We start from the raw sequence: 12,585 nt of genomic DNA, 5'->3' as shown, positions 1-12,585 counted from the left end.
AAAATTTAATTTATTCTATTTTTTCATATAAAAAACTTTAAAAAATATATAATTATAAAAAATTGATGAAAATAATAAAAAAATAAAAAATTAATTATATCTTTTATTAATTTTTTATGTCTTTTTTAATAAAATATTTCTATCTTTATTCTATCTATTAAATATAATTTTATTTTTATATCTTTATATTTATTTATTAGGAATACAATACCTAAAGTAACACATAAGACGTATAGACCTTTTAAGTTTCAAGTGGCTTAGACTACACACTCAAACTTTAAATTAATAGTACAACAAGCTTGAAAATTTGATTCTCGTGATGTTGTGAGGAGCCTTAAGTGGGTTCAGCAGAAGGCTCAGAAATTTAACTCAAAAATCTTCCATAATATTTTTATCAAGAAACGGGATCTAGAGAATTGGATTAACAAAATTCAAAATTTGCTAGTCTTATAAAAAAAATTGAAAAGGAGCTGCATGAAAAGTTGAACACTATCCTTCTCTAAGAAAAACTTATGTGGTATCAAAAATCGAGAGAACAGTGAATAAAATTTAGTGATCGCAACACTAGTTTTTTTTTCACTTGTAAATTATTGTCAGAAGAAAAAGAAATAAAATTCATGGCCTGCTTCTAGAAAATAGTTCTTGATCAACAACAGATGAAGCCTCCTTCAGATGAAAGCAAATATATTTTTTCAAAAACTTTTCTATTCTAAAAAAGAAGTTATGATTGATAATTTGAAGGGCATTTCTTTCCCTCAACTTAGTCAAGAAACTTGTGAGAGACTCACAGTTTCGATTTTCATGGAGGAGGTAAGAAAAGTGATCATGGAAATTAATTCTTTTAAGGTGCGTGGTCCTATGGTTTCCAAGCTTTCTTTTTCAAAGAGTATTGAAAGATTGTTGGGCCGGATGTTCGGAGAATTGTGAATAAAGCTTTTCTTGGAGATCTCTTAGTAGCCACATTTTTCGAGACTGTTGGTTTTGATCCCTAAGGTGGACAATTCGCCTTGTATGAAGGATTTTCAGCTAATAAGCCTCTGCAATGTAATTTATAAGATTATCACAAAGGTTTTGGTTAATCGCTTCAGGCCATTTCTTTCAGAGATTGAGGGCCCTCTCCAGGGTGGTTTCATTCCTGGTAGAAGGACCTCGGAGAATATAATCATAACCCAAGAGATTATTCAATTTATGCGAAAGACTAAATTAAAAAAAGGAGTGATAGCTTTTAAAATTGACTTGGAAAAAACTTATGACAGGGTGGATTGGCGTTTTTTTCAGTATACTTTGCAAAATTTCGATTTTTCTGACAGCATTGTCCAGCTGATTATGACATGTGTGAGTTCTTTTTCTCTATCTATTATATGGAATGGTGACCGATTGCAAAATTTTACCCCCCAAAGAAGGCTTAGATAGGAGGATCCATTGTATCCTTACTTATTTGTGCTTTGTATGGAAAGATTGGTTTGTCTTAACTCTCATCTTGTTTAGACTGGTGACTGGATGCCTGTAGCTATTTCTAAGAAAGGACAAAAAATATCTCATTTAATATTTGCGGATGATCTTCTTTTAATTTGCAAAGCAACAAAGACCCAAGTTGAGATTATGATACATGCGCTTGATCTCTTTACTAAAGCTTCTGGTTTGAAAGTGAATATTTTTAAATCTAAGGCTCAATGCTCGAAGAACATATCTCAAAAAAGGAAGGAGATGCTTTTGCGAGTTACTAGTATCTGATTTACCCAGAATTTAGGGAAGTATTTGGGAGTGAACATAGGGCATGACAAAGCAAACAGGAAGATGGCCCAGGAAGTGATTGAAAAAGTCAAAAGTCGATTGGCTTCCTGGAAATGACGTTTGCTTGATAAAGTAGGTAGGCTTTGTTTAATTCAATATGTTCTTTCATCAATCCATGTCTATCAGATGCAAGTATCGCTTCTACCAGCTTATGCAAATGAGAAAATAAATTCCATAATGAGATAATTTTTTTAGAAAGGGAGTGCGAAAGGGCAGGAACTCTCCTTAGTAAACTGGAACCAGATTGCGACTCCCAAAAAGGTAGGTAAGCTGGGTATTAGAGACTTCTATTGTGTGAACTATGCTTTACTTGGTAAGCTCATCTGGCAGATTTTTCACTGCAAAGACAAGCTATGGGTCCAACTTCTAATAGGTAAATACATGAAGAACTCGATGATTCTCATCCCAGATAACAATAAGAATGTTTTTAATGTATAACGTAGTATTTTGAAGGCTTACTCTCAGATTAAGGAAAGGGTTTATGTGGTGTTACGGAGATCTTTAGCAGTTTTTGTGGCATGACCACTGGAGGCCAATTGACAAAATTGGAGGTACTATTTGTTATATTTACATTTCTGAGTTGCTCTTTACTATTGCGGATGCTTTCAATGGTAATTCATGGAGACTAGATCACTTGATATCACCTATACCAGAAAATGTTAGAGATATGATCTTGAGTTTATCCCCATCCAAGCATTGTAATGATGCCCCCTAGCTGGTATTGAAATCCAAATAATCATAGGGAGTATAGCACCAAAACTGGATACTTCAGGCTTGCTAAAAGAAAGTTTCAGTAGAATGATGGGACTGATTGGTCTTGGTCGTGAAAATTAAAGATTCAGGAGAAGTTTAAGAAGCTTATTTGGCTGGCGGTCAATGAGGCTCTCCCAACTGCTGTTTTTCATTTTAGAAGAGGTCTTGTTGATTCTGATGTTTGTCCTCGATGTAACATGACTCAAGAATCAGTACTTCATTGTCTTAGGGAGTGTGAGGCTGAGAAAGTAATTTGGAAGATGTCGGATTTGGAGTGTCTTATTCTTCGGAGAGAAGACAATTTTTATGAGTGGTTCAGGAATAATATCAAGGGAGGAGAATTTATCTTTGCATCAACAATTTGGTGGATTTAGAGACCTAAATACCAACATATTTTTAGTGCAATTGCTGAGTGGTCTGATAGGAGGGTGGTGAACCTAGTGAGAGCTATAGCGAATGAGATCTAGGGGCAAATGTTCTCCTTCTACTCCACTAATTCTCCAGAGCAAAGTCTGATTTGGCGACCTCCTCCTCAGAATCTGATAAAAATTAATTGTGATGCTCGTATATATTATGACGAAGGGTGTGCAGATTTTGGGTGTGTGTTAAGGAATTATGCTGGTGCTTGAATTATTAGTTGCTCTGGGACTCTTCCTGTCTGGTCCATAAAGAGGTGCGAGCTCTTTGCGGTTTGGAATGGCCTAGTCCTGGCTTGAGAGTGTGGCTTTTGACAAGTTATTTGTGAAATAGATAGTTTAGATGTCTTTCTTCTTCTGGGTGGTATTTGGAATTATGATAATGCTTGTGACATCGATCTTGTAAACAAAATCCAGCACCTACTGATTCGACATTGAAATGTTCAGTCCGATCTTAACAAGCGTGATGCTAACAGCGCTGCTGATTCGCTAGCTAAAACTGGTGCAAGGGATAGCAGAGATTACCTGGTGTGGTTAGAGTCTGGGGATATGCTAGACCATCTCCCCCAGAGAGACATTGCTAAAGTTTTTTAGCTTTCTTTCTCTTGTTGTCTCTTGGTTCTTATTTAATTTATCCAGACACCAAAAGCGCAACTTTAATATTAACTATAACAATATATAATGGTAAAACATGGATTTTGGTGTCCAAAATTTCTTTTCAATAATACCCTTTTTAATTAACTCCTCCACTTAACATTAGTTCTTCTGTTTTAAAAATTTTCTACCAGTTTCTCTCACATCATATTCACGTTATTAAAACAACTAACATCCTATCTCTCAAAGTTTTTCAAAATACAAGCCTCTAAGGCAACAAAATATACAAAAGTGAGAGACTACAAAAGTAAATCAAAATAAAAGTTGAGCCATCGTCCGCTCTGTCAGCATCCGTGAACTCACCGAGGTGAGTTACAACCTGCATCTGAAAAAAATAACAACATATGGTATGAGAATCGGGTAGTTCTTAGTATAGTAACAGTACCCAATAGATAAGATATAAGGTTCCGGAAATCCAAAGACAATTATAGAACTTCACATCAGTACAAAAATTCAAGCTTAAAGAAACATGAAATTAGCCATAACAGGATCATCTAACTTAAGGGATTTCTAATCTAACTATAGCCACCCCTATTCCACAACCATCGCCAACCTACCTTCCATGCGATCCCATCGCCACCGCCTACCAATCCTCCTCAACCCCAGTAAGACACAATTAATGCAAACAAGTAAAGCACAATTAATATACATGTATAGCAAGTAAATCAATTAGCAATTAGGCATATTATTCATTTAGGCATAACTCAAGAAATCAAAGCAAACAAGCATATAAAAAATGCATATGATGAATGCCTACCCTATTTGGCTCATGATATCACTTGTCAGTTTAAATTGCCAACCCGACACATTATTTTAGATGTCGCCTTTCTGCCATGTCCTTGGGATATAGTGACTGGCTCACTGTGTGCACCCTTGGGATATAGTGCCTAGCTCACTTTCACGCGCAACCCTAGGATATAGTACCCAACATACTTTCAATCCTGTGATATAGTGTCCAACTCACTCTTATGACAAGAAAGGTTATGTGAGAGGATACTACCTCAGCCCTCACATCTAAACATAGGTGGAAGACTATCACAACCCGTATGCCGGCGCCGAAACCTCGACAAGCGAGATTAACCACCGTCCTTGCCAGGTGCATAGCAAACAACATTCTCATGAGTCACAATCTCCATCTTTTGTAATTCATCATTCTCAATCTTTCATAATTCATCCTTCATATTCATTTCTCAATTATAATCAATACACCACTCTGTCAATCTACTCAAGTTAACCCAACCACTGAATATCCTAATGCTCTCTCTGGTATTCCAAAAATAACAAAAAATAACCTTTTTTTAATTCACTCAATGCTCTCTCAGGTGTTCCAAAGTCTAAAAACTAGCTAGGGGACCTTAAACAAGTGTTATGAAAGTTTACAAACTTGCCGCAAAGGTCAAATAGTTAAAAACAGGTTTTTTGGTGGAAAACAGGACATGTGCATACGCATGATAGCTATGCATACGCACGCACCAGAAGGACTTTCCCAGCCTGTGCGTATGCACACCCCCTCGTGCGTACGCACGAGTTGCAACACATGCTCTAGTCCGTGTGTGTGCATGATAGTGTGCGTGGACACACAAACCAGAGTTTCTGGCTCTCTACAACATCACATAATTCAGTTTTTCATGCTTAACTTCCGACGTTCATAACTTTTCCTACAAAACTCCAATTTACCTCATCTTTATACCGTTTTAAAGCTCTCACAACATCTTTAATTTGAAACAAGATTCACTCAAATTCAAACTTCGAGGGCCATGTTATGGTCTGCTGAAGTTGGCTAAAAATAAGATTTTATCAAATTTGTCAAATCCTCAAAATACCAAATCTCTCAAACCAAACCAATTTAATCACAAGCCAACCATATCAAAACAACCCAAAATCTATACCAAACCTTCTTCAACCATCTAAACCATTCAAAGTTTTCAATTCAATCTAATTGATATCAATACCATTATCAACATAGTCGTCAACAAACACTATCAACATTTAGCCATTCCCATCACAATAATTACCCATCATCATTCCACAACAAACATCAATTTTGCATTTGTTCAATCTTTCATTCGATCAAATCACATTATAATCAATCAACATCACCAACTTCCATTTCATCATAATAAGCTCAACAACAATTAACCAAGTCATGCAATTCATTCAATTCAATCCTATCTTAGGGTCCAGTAGCCTAAGTTGCCCACAACAGTACATATTATTTAAAGAAATTTGAAACTATACCTTGGCCAATTCCCACACAAACACAAAATCACCAAATTGATCCTCTTCCACAAAATTTCCAAGTTCAGAAAGACACCAAACTTATCCACCACTTTAGCTCATATTCCAAGTATTTCAATAATCAATTTCACTCCAAACAACATCAATTCAAGCTAGCTATCACACAAATTATCAAAAATCAATCCTAAAATTTAACATACTGACAAACCACAAGAGTTAAGAGCTTTCTTATTTTACCCACTGAGAATTAAGACAAAATCTAAAAATTTTTCACTATTAGTTGGCACCTAAACAACCAAGATCATAAAACTCATTCAATAACCAAACCCAAAATTTGAAATTATGTGGACGAGAGAAATGGACAAGAAATTAAAAGTTTCATACCACTTTGTTTAACTAAAAATGATGAGTTCAGCAAGAGCTTCGCGTGACCACAAATGGCACGCAAATCAGAGTTCCGTACCTCAAGATATGATCGAAAGAAGAAGAAGTTGAATAGTAATCTTGCTAGGGTTCTTCTTCTTCAATTTCAGCTGCTCATTCCCTTCTGGTTAGCATTTTTGGTTCGTTTGGTCTAACTTTGAACTAAAACCTTTAGAATAAGCGTCCAATTTTTAATTCTAATTATTTTTCTAAGTATTTTTACAGTTTTTATTATTCTTATACAGTACCAGATAGACTTAAGTCAGTACTGTTGGTTAAATTATCGGTATGCATTTTAACACAAAATTTTCAAAGAAAATTATATTTTTCCGCTCGAAAAAATCCACTGAATTCAAATCTCACTTTCAAATTTTTAAATTAATATTTCTATATTTTTTAACATATTTCGGATAATTAATTTATTATTTTATTCTAATTAATCAGTTAATAAGCTTCCGGTTCTTACCTGAAAATAACTCGAGATAATCTTTTTGCATCTCTGACTCTAATTTCCAAGTAAGCTCTTCGGTTCCGGCTCTACTCTAGGCTAGCTCCACCAACAAAACTTTTTTTCGCAAAATTTCTTCACGCTCATGCCATCAATCCCCACGGATGTGACTTGAAAAGTCAAGTTTTTCTTCAATTCAACTGATTCGGGCTCTAACACGTGAGTCGTATCCGGTGTGTACTTATGGAGTTGTGACATATGGAATACGTCGTGTAAGTTAGAAAGATGTGACAGTAAGGCTACTTGATAAGCCACCGACCTGACTCGTCTTAAAATCTCAAAAGGTTCAATGTACCTCGAATTCAACGTCTTCGTCTTGATCGCTCTTCGAATCCCAGTTGTCGGAGTAACTTTTAAAAATACGTGCTCGCCCTCTTCAAATTATAACATTTTTCTCCTCTGGTCAGCATAACTCTTCTATCGGCTCTGCGCAGTTAGGATTCTAGTTCGAATTTTCTTGATCTTCTCAGTGGTCTCTCTGCTACCAAAACCGGATCCAAAACACTTGATTTACCGGCTTCATACCAACACAATAGAGACTGACACTTTCGTCCATACAAAGTCTCATATGGAGCCATTAACATAGTCGCATGAAAGATGTTGTTATACGCAAACTCCACCAACAGCATGTAATGATCACAACTTCTCGGTTGATTCAACACACATGCCCTTAGCATATCCTCCAATGTCTGAATAGTCCTTTTTGTCTGTCCATCAATTTGTGGATGATATGCCATGCTGAGACATAGTCTCCTATCGAAAGCTTTTTAAAAAGCTCCCCAAAACCTTGACATGAAACGGGGATCTCGATTTGACACTATCGTCGTTGGCACACCGTGCAACCTCACTATCTCCTTAATATACAGTCTTGCCAATTCCTCCAACGAATAGTTCACTCGAATAGGTAGAATGTGAGTGGACTTGGTTAAGCGATCTACGATTACCCAAAACACATCAAATCCTTACTAAATCCTCGGCAAACCCATTATAAAATCCATAGCAACTCTGTCTCACTTCCATTGAGGAATGTCAAGAGGTTGTAGCATTTCTGACGGTCTCTGATATTTTATCTTTACCTTCTGACACATCAGATACTTGGACACAAGTGAAGCTACATCACCCTTCATTTCAAGCCACCAAAATATTTTTCTTCAAATCGTGATGCATCTTCGTACTTCTTAGATGAATAGAAAATCCACTCCTATGAGCCTCAATCAATATTCAATAGTAACCTTGCTAGGGTTATTCTTCTTTAATCTCAGTTGCTCATTCCCTTTCTAGTGCTGAAATGAGCTGAATTGGCTCATTAATGAAGTATATATATGTTGGGTACAGTCAAACTGGATAGTATTTTTTGTTCATATGACCCAACTTTGGACCAAAATCTTTAGAATAAGCGTTCGATTTTTAATTTTAATTATTTTTCTAAGTATTTTTACAATTTTTATTATTCTTACACAGTACCAGATAGACTTAAGTTGGTACTGCCAGTTAAATTATTGGTACGTATTTTTACGTAAATTTTTCGCAGAAAAATACATTTTTCCACTCAAAAAAATTCACTGAATCCAAATCTCACTTTCAAATTTTTAAATTAATATTCCTAAATTTTTAAACCTATTTCGAATAATTAATTTATTATTTTATTCTAATTAATCTGTTAATAAACTTCTGGTTCTTACAGATGATATATAGGCTAATTAGATAACTAAAATAAAATAAAATAAATAACTAAAAGAAGATATAAAATTTTACTTTTTTATATGGTACAAAAATAATATAATAATTAATAATATAATAAACTGTAATGTTTTGAACAAAAGAATATAAAACCTAATATTGTTCTTTTAATTTATTTTAATTTTGTTAAAAAATATTAATATCATTTAACTTTAATTTTTAATTTTTAAAATAAATAAAAATATATGATCTTTTAAGCATTATATAATTTAAAAAATATTTATTATAGAGGAAATTAAAAATATTATGGAGAGAGATCGAGAGAAAGGGGGGGAAAATAGTTAAAATTTTTTAACTAATAAAAAAAATCATCACCATCAACCTACTAAATTATATCATGTGAGGATTAAGAAATAAATTAGAACTATGAATTTAAAAAAAAAATTGTCTATCTGTATATAGTATTTCACTTGAAGTAACTATTTTTTTATGAATAGTATTTAAATGACAAATGAAATAATAAAAAGATTCACATTAAATTATGAAAACTAATGCTATTTTTATAGTACGATCGCATTATTTCAAAATATGCAAAATAAAATAATAAAGTATAGTTTAATTAATTTGCGCAATAAAATAAATATGAAACTTATATAATATCAGTCAAATGTAAAAAATAATGACAGTCTCTCTTTCAAGGTACTATATTAAATTGCAACTTAAATTTATAATTATTAGTTGAAAATTTACAATAATGTACTTGTACTGTATCCAGAGATCTCGACCCAACTCGAGTCATACCTCGGCATAACGGTTACCTCAAAACAGTCTCCACGCACCAAAATTTCGGAACCAGCTCACTTGCCAAAATATCGGACTAGTTCACTCGCCAAAATCTCGAATTACACTGACCGTTAAGCTACACAATGAATCTATAAAACCGAAGAAAAGAGCGAGGAGACGGACAAGACTTCTGCTTAAGAAAATCACCTCACCCATAAAGTTTACTCTGGAGTCATTTTTCTCCCGATCTTATATACTCATTATTTGTTTATTTTATTCTCTTATTGACTTGAGCGTCAGAGTCCCTTTTACAGGTACCACGCTTGGGTTTAAGTTCACAAGGGCATTATCGGCTCGGATGAATTTGCTGGATAGTCAGACCAACTTAGAGCCGACGTATAGCTCAGACAAAGTATCCTTGCAAGAACAGTACTGTTTTTATTATATTAGTTAAAAATAATATATCTTGATATTATCTTTAGGAATTACTAACATCAAATTTTGATAATTTGAGCAAAAATTTTGAATACTTTATGTCTCAAATTTTATCTTAAAGAATAATAAGACAACTTAACACGCACATCAAAAAATTTCTTATTGTTTTTATACATTTAGATATTCAAAAGATACAAAAACGAATTGTTTTAACATTTCAACGACTTATAAAAAGTAATAGAATGGATGGTTATAGATCAAAATGATGGACAAGATTAAAAGTTGTAATAATAGAACTTGGTGATAATTAATTACGATTGAGTGAAGAGAATGTGGAAGAAAAAGAAGAAAATGAAAAAGAGAGCAAGACAATACATACAATAGTGACGATAAGACAATGACAAATATGTGTATAAAAAATAATAGTAAAAAAAAAATAATAGTGCGTGATACAATGAAAAAATATAATAAAAGTATAAATTAATAATTTTTAAAAAGTAATAAAACTAAATATAATTTAATAAATTGAATATAAAATTAAAAATAAAATATATTTTATTTATTAAAATTATACATGAAAATAAAAAATACTTTGAATATAAATTTTTATGTTTATTTCAAATTAAATACTGTTAAAAATAAATAAATAAACTTATATAATATTTATAGATAATTATTTTATAAATATTTATCTTAATTTTATTATACAAAATAACAATATAATAAGTTTTTAATATCTTATTTAATTAAATTTATAATTTTTATACGTTTTAAAAGTTAAATAACTTATAAAATTTATATATATTTAAATATTTTTTATTTTTAATTTTTAAATTATTTTATTGAATTTATAATTTTAAAAGTAAAAATATAAAAAATAATTTCTTAAAAATAATAAAAAAATATTTGAATAAGTAGAGTAATATCTATTAAGTCTTTAATTAATGTTAATGGTAATAATAATAACAATAAATAATGAACACGTTTAATTGGTATTGTGCTTGTTGAGCAGTTAGTTAATGCTAATGGTAATAATAATAACAATAAAGAGTGGACACGTTTTTTTTTTTTTTTTTGTGACTAAGAGTGGACACGGTTTAATTGGTAATTACTTGCCCTTTAATTCATTCTAATAAATTCTAATAGTATACGTATATTTGTACGTTACGTACCATAATCCATAAGGTAGCATTTTGCCAATTGAACGAAACCGCATAAGACTACATGGAAACTTCTTGGGGGCCCTGTTTAAGTTACTCATTTCTTTTGTGATAGACTACTTTCTTGGACTACTTTCTTTCATTAACCGGACAACAAGGTGTATGTATTGTACTTCTTAGATCAATTGGTTGTACCATAATGTAAACTAATTTAGTTTTGAATATTAGTGCTGACTAGGAGAGATTTAATAGACATAGAAGATTAAAAGTAAATAATTCGTCTACCTTTAATTTTTCTAGCTGAATAGTTAAAATGTCCTCAAATTATGTTCTCGTTAATTTGATTCTTGAAAAATCAGACACCTTAAATTAATAAATGAAAGATACAACCATGAGTAAGATTGGTTTTCTAATTAAATAATAACGTGCGATATAAATCATTTTATAACACGGTTAATTTGGTCAACAATTAAATTAAAATACATAATCTTTTAGAACCACTTTGCCTAGAGTTATCAAATGAGTTAGTTTAATCAGTTTAGGCCCGTTCATTTAAGTTTGCAAACTTACACAAATAGTTTAATTCATTTACAAAAATTTGTCAAAGTAAGCAGGCCAATCAGTTAATTTTTTATTTTTTTCTAAATAAATAATTTTTATTACAAAATAAAAATAATTAATTGTTGGATTAAAATATGAGCAATGCTAGAGGGCCAGTAACTTTGGTATTTTGTAATCATGAATTAGTTATCAATAATATTTTTAATGATGTGCGATTATATTTAATGGTGAGAAATTACTCACTTTTTTTTATGGTTAAGTGCTGACAAAAAAACACACAAGTTCTGGCTTCTTAGACTTTTTCTTAAAATATTAATTTTGGAGCAAATATTTTCTCTTCTAGTAGGTTATTGCGTTAAAATTTGAGATATTTCGATTGAATTGTTAAAAACTGAAAAAAAAAAAGAGAAAAATTTAAATGGGTTAAAACTGATTAATTCGTTTATTTCACGAATCAGTCTATTTAATTAATGGATTAACAAGCACAGCTTGGTTAATCCATTAATTAGAGTTAAAAAAATCCGTCTATTTATGGTGATTGTACGGGCCAGCTAATAACTCGGCCCATTTTAACTGCCCTAACTTTGACTATTCATACATTATCGTCACGTTGGATACATTTTTGCTTATTTTTCTTTTGACGGAGAATTTTTGGATGTTTTTCTTTTGACAAAATGTTTTGTTAACCTGTCTATCTCGTGGACTCAACTATTGGGCCTTGGTTTGTTAACATGTCCATATTCCAGGATCCAACAAGTAAGAGCCCACAATAAAAAACAATGCGTCAGATTCAAACCTCATTAACATTTCCCTTCTAATTTGGATCTTGGAAAGTTCACCTTATGATTTATAACAAAGTGAACATGATTGTATCTAAAAGGGTTGCATTGATTGAGATTTGAGCAATGGGCCACAAAGGGCAGCAGTTTGGTGTTTTCTGATTATTGTCATCATTTCCAGATGTAATTATTCGTTTAAGAGTATAGTTTTACATGAACGAATTACTTGAAAAAATGTTTAAAAGTACTGTAGAATTAGAGTTCATGGAGCAGAGGACATTATGCACGACAAGACCACAAGAATAATACTACAATTTGGAAACAGAAAATAGTTTAATTAATGATAGTTAGATAGATATAAATATGAAAAATAATTGAATTGGTTACACGACATGTGATAA

This window comes from Arachis hypogaea, chromosome 13 (genome assembly GCF_003086295.3).
Source record: "Arachis hypogaea cultivar Tifrunner chromosome 13, arahy.Tifrunner.gnm2.J5K5, whole genome shotgun sequence".
In the NCBI taxonomy this organism is placed as follows: Eukaryota; Viridiplantae; Streptophyta; class Magnoliopsida; order Fabales; family Fabaceae; genus Arachis; species Arachis hypogaea.
This window is presented reverse-complemented; position numbering follows the sequence as displayed.